We start from the raw sequence: 8436 nt of genomic DNA on the forward strand, positions 1-8436 counted from the left end.
CATCGTCACTTGATTTATTGATTGAAGATATATTACACAAGTGGACTCTTTCTGAAATATCTCTTTCACTATATGGACTTCTTATTTATATTTTTTTCACTTTATGATATTTTCTGTATCACTTTGTATTTGCGCTGTACTGATATATTTTATGAATTTTGAAATGTGGGATTTGGTAATTTGACCTACAGTATTCTAGCTGCACTTTTATATTTCTTTCCACTGTACTTGTTGTGTTTTTTAGCGCTGGTTGATTTTTTACTTTATTTTTCTAACACCAATTTACTACAATTTCAGCAGCTAATATGGATGTATTTCAGTATTTGGAGAATAGAGAGGTTAAATTAAGTGATATTTTCTCACGTACCCCGATTTCTGAACAAACCCCAGATGTAGTTTTGGCTTTTAGAAAACTTGGTCATGTTTTCGAGAAAAAGGTTAAAGCTTGGTGGGATATTGTTTCCTTTCAGCAATATATTTCAGCTAGATTAATACCACGTCGTTTAAGATGGGATGTTCCCCCTAACGATGGACTCCTTGATAGAGATTCCATGTTGGAATGGGAAAGTTTTTTTCTCAATAAAGGTTTAGAATTAATGGAATTTCTGTTGAAACGTAAACAAAGAAAAATGACCATTTTAGAAAGTCAGATCAATGAGATTAAAAACTCTATTGAATCATTTAAGGATACCCCTGACTTCATCAGACTCTCTGTTGAATTAAAGGATAAGATGGCAAAGTGGGACTTTGAGATCCAAAACAAGAAAAAGAAAAAGTTCATAAGGGATTCTGATGATTTCAATGGGGGAAATATCTTTAAATGGCAAAAAATGAATCAAACTGAGGGAGATATTCATCACAATACTCCTATTGAGGTTGATGTCATGGCCCCTGTACCCCCACCTGGCTCATTAGGCACCCCTGTTTTGGAACATCTGGTATCTGAGTCCAGCAACACTAGGAGTGGTGCTCCCAGGGGTGGCACATTTAATAAGGGACCCCGTAACAATAACGGAAGAAAAAGAGGTAGAGGTAATGGTAATCATGACAGGAATTTTGATTCCAGGGAAGTCCCTGTTAATGAATCTCAGTACTATTATGATTATCATTCCCCTAACAGACAGGGTGGGTACCAGTCTGATTATGGTTCCCACCAAAGGGCTTTCTATGGTGGCCAACCGAGATATTCATTGCCTGTGTCCAATAGGTATACACCATTACAGTATGGAGGAGCTGGAGAAGGAGGGGATTTTTCGGGTGCACAGAGCGGTCCCGGAAGGGGTCCTTACGTGCAACCCCCTGTCCACCAACCCACCAATCCACCATTTGCACCCCCACCTATCCATCAGGAGTGGTGGAGACAGCAACCGTATGGAACCCCCCGGTCGGGCAATCAGATTCGAAAAAGAAAAGAGAGAGAGGAAGGAGAGGGGGTAGGAGAATTCAAAAAGCAAAAACCCCAATAGGAGCAGGTATATATAACTTAAGTGGATGTCCACTAAGTGATAACGAGTTAAAAGTTTTGGATAGGGGTTTAAAATTTGCCCCGGTTAGGAATTTGAATAAATTCCACACTTATGTTAACATTCAGAAGTTCGTCAGGAATTTAAACATGAAAAAATATTTCTTATCTAATCCGGTCAGACAAGTGAAAGCATTTGAAAGTCAACACTCCAATCTCCGTAACAAATCCACGTTTAACCCTTTAAATGCTGATAATAAGTTTCTGGAGGTGTTTAAGAATGTTGTCATAAATGATTTAGACAATCTCAGAGTACGCAAAGTAAAGGACCCCCAGTATATCAAATTGGGAATGGAATCCCTTAGGAGCAGGGATGATATCATCATACGCCCTGCAGATAAAGGGGGAGGATTGGTTATTTTAAATAGGACCAATTATATGTCCGAAATGAATAAACTTGTCGGTGATACTGACACATACCATATTCTGAACAAAGACCCTATGTTGCAGTATAAGGATGAATTACATTGGTTAATAGAAGAAGGAAAAAATAAAAATATTCTTAATAAAAAGGAGGGATCTTATCTTGATCCATTATTTTGCAGAACCCCGATTATATATAGCCTACCAAAAATCCACAAGGATTGTGTCAACCCGCCTGGCAGACCTATTGTCAATGGTATTGACTCTATCTCTTCTAGAGTGGGTCAATACATTGACACCTTTTTACAACCCCTTGTGTTTAAAACCAGAGCATTCCTCAAAGATACTAAACACATCATACAAATTCTTGAATCACTAGAGATCACAGCCTCTTGTTTCTTTGTGACTGCCGACGTTGGTTCACTGTACACTATTATAGGACACAATGATGCACGAGCTTCAGTCCAGTGGGCTATGTCCACTTATTCTAATTTATCCGAGTGTCACAGAAAATATATTCTCAAATGTTTAGATTTTTGTTTATCGAGGAACTATTTTTGGTTTAACCATCAGTTCTTTTTACAAGTAAGGGGGGTTGCCATGGGGGCTAAGTTTGCTCCCAGTGTGGCCAATCTTTTTATGGCCCACTGGGAGGAGGACGTTGTGTTTCGGAACCGCCCCAAGGAGTTAATTTGCTACAATAGATTTATAGATGATCTTATCCTTATATGGGATGGTGACCGGCTTGGTCTGGATGATTTTATTGGCACCATGAATGGCAATGAAAAAAACATCAAGTTATCATGGAATATCAGCCAAGAACGGATGGTGTTTCTTGATCTTGAGATCTCTAAAGCGAATGATGGGCTAGTACTAAAAAATCATTTTAAGCCAACCGATCGGAATTCGTACATTCCCCTGGGGAGCTGCCACCATAAGTCTTGGTTATGCAATATCCCCAGGGGACAGTATGTAAGATTAAGGCGGAACTGCTCCAGCATGGATGATTTTGTGCATCAAGCTCATTCCTTATCCTCTAAATTCCAAGAAAAGGGATATGATCGTTCTGTTCTTGAACATGAAATCTCTTTGGTCCAACAGATGGATAGGTCCCTTTTGGTTAGAGATAAGATAAAAGAATCAGGAGTGGAAGGGGTTAACTTTAGAATGGTTCTTGACTATAACGTACAGTATAAGAAATTCGAAAAGGTTGTTGCCAAAAATTGGTTTATATTGAAACAGGATCGAGTGTTGGGCCCTTTATTGCCTGCACGGCCCTCTTTCATATATAAGAAGGCGCCATCATTACGTGACCAAATAGCACCAAGTGTTATCGATCCCCCTGTACAAACTGAAAGCAGACTTTTCTCCTTCTTGTCCGGCTTCTATGCTTGCGGTAGATGTACGGCATGCAGACACTCTAGATGCAATGTAAAAAGGAGAAAATCTTTTATAGCTACAAGTAACAATAAGGAATATAAGATCGATAAACTTATTACCTGCTCTACTATAGGGGTGGTATATATGTTACAATGTGAATGTGGTCTCCAATATATTGGTAGAACCTCTAGACCCCTACATGTGAGGTTGGGTGAACACGTAAATAATATTAAAAAGGGTTTAAAAACCCATAATGTGTCTCGCCATTTCAAATTGGTGCACTCTCAGAATCCCAGAGGTTTAAGTTTCTGGGGGATTGAGAAGGTGACCAAACATTGGCGTGGAGGTAACTTCATACGCCAACTAAGCAAACGTGAATCTTATTGGATCCATGAGACAAGGGTTCTTGCCCCTAGAGGTCTAAACGTGGATTTTGATTTAAATTGTTTCATTTCGGACAGATAATTGAATTGTTTTCATTGCATTAGAATTTATTCCTTTTATATTTGTATTTGTATTTTATTTTCATTTTATTCTCATTTAATTATATTTTTAAATTTATTATTTATTTTATTTGTTTTCATTTTTAGCTCTGAGTTATATTTTGGTACTTATTGTTATCAATCCATGTGTGGATCAGTGTAGCTTTCTGATGACGTCAATGACATTGCGGGCTTACTTACTAGATCTCTAGTTTTGACTTACCAGGGGATTATATTGTTCTGTTTCTTTAGGCAATATCCTTTTTTTTTCTGGATCTCACATAGTTGATGTGAGAATATTTAAAGGATGTTATCCTGTTGCCAATTAGCAGACTATTATTTTGTTTCCCTCTGGTTTTGTTTTTATGTCTCTATAGCATATTTATTTTTTGATACTCTCTCTCTCCTTCCTGTGTTTGGAGTGAACGCAGATGTATGTTCCGGTGTCACATTTGATATGTGCTGCCTAGGGTATCTGTCTTGCGCACAACTCCGCCTACTATTGGTTCTCTAACGGTGTGTTGGTATAAAAGCGGCCGTCCGACGTCATTCCGTCACCGCTGATGAAGTCCCGCCTACTTTCTGGGACGCAACGCGTACGGACCACGTGACCTGCGTCGTGACGTCATCCGCCAGCTGACACACTGATCCATGCATGGTACTTTTTATCTGAGCACTCAGCACTGGAGATCAGTGCCTCTAAATGTGAGTGGTATTTGTTTTTATTTATCTGTTTAATAAATTTACATCAACGGAGAGCACTAGATTTGCCTGTTCTTTTTTATATGATATCACATTGATCTGATGATACGGAGGAGAACTTTACCTGGAAATGCTTCCGCTTGGTCTGCTGTAATCTTATGATCTACCCTTGATGGGAACATGCGTTTTTGACCTATCTGATTTATCAGAGGTCCACTTGTTGAGGTGAGAGTTCAACTTGCTCAATGGTGAAGGGATCACATCGTCACTTGATTTATTGATTGAAGATATATTACACAAGTGGACTCTTTCTGAAATATCTCTTTCACTTTATGGACTTCTTATTTATATTTTTTTCACTTTATGATATTTTCTGTATCACTTTGTATTTGCGTTGTCTATAGTATGCCTGTGAAGGGGCGCATGTTTCCAGTGCTTACAACTGTCCCTGCACAAAGTGTCATTTGTGCAGAAAAAAAAAAGTCTTTTAAAATCACTTGCGGCTATATTGTATTAGCCAACAATTCATTCATTGATAGAAAAAGGAAAAAAAGCGTGGGGGTTCCCCTAAATTCAATTACCAGGCCCTTCAGGTCTGGTATAGATATTAAGGGGAACCCTGCATCAAATTTTAAAAAATCCATACCAGACCCTTTATCCAAGCACGCAACCTGGCAGGCCGCAGGAAAAAAGGGGGGGGGGGACGAGAGAGCACCCCCCCTCCTGAACCATACCAGGCCACATGCCCTCAACATTGGGAGGATGCTTTGGGGGTCTGTGACCCCTCAAAGCACCATGTCCCAATGTTGATGTGGTGGTTGTGGGGGTCTGCGGGTGGGGGGCTTATCAGAATCTGGAAGCCTCCTTTAACAAGGGGACCCCCAGATCCCGCCCCCCCTGTTTGAAATGGTAAGGGGGTACAAAAGTACACCTACCATTTCACAAAGAAAGTGTGAAAATGGTTAAATAAGACAAACACACTTTTGAAAAATTCCTTTATTAAAAATAAAAAAAATAAAAAAAAGATTCCAGCGGTGCTAATCCACTCTTGCTATCCAGCGATGGATGATCATATCCAGCGACGGGGGATCTATCAGTCCAGCGCTGTCCATACATCCGTCTTCTGTCTCCACTGCGGAGACACTGCGGGGATCCCAGTGCTGACGTTTCTTATATTAGGAGGGCAGGGCCACCCGTCACCTGACCCCGCCCCCTCTGACGCTGGTGAGGAAAGCTATTGGGTTCCTCAGTGACGTATGGGTGACCCTGCCCTCTCTGATGTAACGCAGGTTTCCGTTACATCAGAGGGGGCATCAGAGGGCACTGGGATCCCTGCAGTGTTTCCGCAGTGGAGACAGAAGACGGATGTATGGACAGCGCTGGACTGAGAGATCCCCCGTTGCTGGATATGATCATCCATCGCTGGATAGCAAGAGTGGATTAGCACCGATGGAATCTTTTTTTTATTTTTATTTTTAATAAAGGAATTTTTCAAAAGTGTGTTTGTCTTATTTAACCATTTTTACATTTTTTAAAAAATTTGATGCGGGGTTCCCCTTAATATCCATACCAGACCTGAAGGGCCTGGTAATTGAATTTAGGGGAACCCCCATGCTTTTTTTTTTTTTTATCAATGAATGAATTGTCGGCTAATACAGAGAACACTCATTGAGTGTTCTCTGTATTACGGGAGCCGACAATATAGACGCAAGTGATTTTAAAAGACTTTTTTTCCTTGCCAAATGACACTTTGTGCAGGGACAGTTCTAAGCACGGGAAACATGCGCCCCTTCACAGGCATACTATAGACACTCCCCAGGTACGAAATTTAAAGGAATATTACACTTTTATTGTTTCACTTTAATCATTATTAAAATCACTGCTCCTGAAAAAATGGTCCTTTATAAAACTTTTTTTTGCATTGATCCATGTCACCTGGGGCAGGACCCAGGTCCCCAAACACTTTTTAGGACAGTAACTTGCATATTAGCCTTTAAAATTAGCACTTTAGATTTCCCCCATAGACTTATACAGGGTGTTCCGGCTTTTCGAATTTGCCGCGAACAGCCCAAATTGTTCACTGTTCGCTGAACAGGTGAACAGACAATGTTCGAGTCGAACATGAGTTCGACTCGAACTCGAAGCTCATCCCTAATCAGGACTTGTGCACTTGCACCGCTGAAGTGAGTTTCTTATTCCACAACGTCCACATCACCTAAAAATAAAAATAAAACAATATGTATTATAACTATACAGGCATCCATCTATTACCTGAAGCTGTGGTCTCAGACACTGACCTGTTGTCGACACCATTTCTACCACTTCACCCAGCACTTTCTGAACATCTGCATCCACATCTTCATGGTGTATGGTGAGTTGCCTTTCTTCATTCGGTGTGGGGTTACTGGTGTCCTCAGATGTCCCTATTCTTTTCTCCCCTATGTAAATACAAAAAAGGTATGCTTGGCAGACAGATATGTTAGGCTAGGCTTGTAATTTCATTATAGTTTCAAACACATTTAGACAACAATGTAATAAACTTATTTTAATCAAAATAGGCATGAACAAATGTAGTTAACCTGTGTAGCGCCTGCTCCTGAAGAGCATGCGCTATATGTTTTGAAATTTAATGTTACACCTAAACTGCAGTTTTGTTTGGGTATAATTGTTCCAAAATTTGACTTCAGCATCAGTCTGACTGGACTATAGGGTGTTCGGCCTGGCCATAGGGGGCGCTGTCTTGTCTGGCAGGCATGGAAACACAGTCTGGTTGGGTGTTTTAAGGTTACTTTCTCTCTGAGCCCGCCCAGTGGGAGTGCCACTCTTGCTGGGCTTTCTGGGAGAGGGTACTTAAGATGCGAATGTCACGTGGTCTGAGGTTCCGGTCCAGAAGTATGTTCTGACTCCATGGTCCTGGTCCTCCTGACCAGCCCCAAGGAAGGCTATGGCCTGGGGTGTGGATCCACCCAACTTTATGTCACGGGGCTAGCTAGCCCGAGGCAAGTAAACTAAGGAAGGGATTCGGAGGTGGTCTGCTGCCGTCTTCGGTTGTGGAGAGGCCCAGCAACTTTGTAGCTATCCAGGGGTTCTTCAGAAGAAGGCCACGTCCGGGTTGGTTTCTTAGCAAGAGCCTGGTAGGGCTGAAGGACCTAAGTGAGTCCAGTTTCATGGGTATCACCAAACCGGCTGAAAGATACTGGTACCACATGAGTGTTCTACAAGTATTCAAGTTTCCTTGTTCGTGTTCTACAACAGAGTCTGTGGCAGAGACTTATTCCTACGTGTTCTACCACAAAGTCTGTGGCAGAGACTTATTCCTGATTTAAGCACCTTGTTGGCTGCTAGGCCTTGTGAGAGAGGGACTATCCAACTTGAGTGAACATCCAGCTGTGAATGGCTATTCTCTTGATTTAGTCAAAGTAAGCAAGTTCTTTATTATTGATTTTGACATTAAGAGTACCGGAACTTTCTTCTAAACCCTCTGATCCTATACTAAGAGACTGTTCGTTAACTAGGTTTTTTGCAAATAAAAATCCCTTTAAGCGGATCTGTCATCAGTCTCTAAAGTTTCTGGGCCATCTACCACGGGAAACCCTTAGACATAAATGGAGGTGAAGAAGGTAACGGTAAGCCCAATCAAACCAGCAGCTCCTTCGGGGGTTAGTGCTACATCTGCATCTTCCAAAAACAATGTATTAGTGGTTGAATGAACGTTGTTTAATGCGAACAATTCCTGTGTCCATGAACCTCAAACTTGGCATTTTAAACTGTACAACAGTAAAGAAAAGCACATGGACCAGCAAGAAAGTACTAATAATAAGAGGAACACACGACAAATACTTTTTTTCAGCACTTTCCTGATCTTTCTATACTCCCTCAATTTCCAGTCTGACCAGCATTTCCTCACTTGATCCTTTGATTGTCGTACCCCAACAGTCCTGTGCAGACTTCTGACAACTTTAGCCATGATCTTTGTCTTACTCACAT

Source organism: Lithobates pipiens, unplaced genomic scaffold (assembly GCF_037356315.1).
Source record: "Lithobates pipiens isolate NorthernLeopardFrog02 unplaced genomic scaffold, aLitPip1_a1.2 Scaffold_16, whole genome shotgun sequence".
NCBI lineage: Eukaryota > Metazoa > Chordata > Amphibia > Anura > Ranidae > Lithobates > Lithobates pipiens.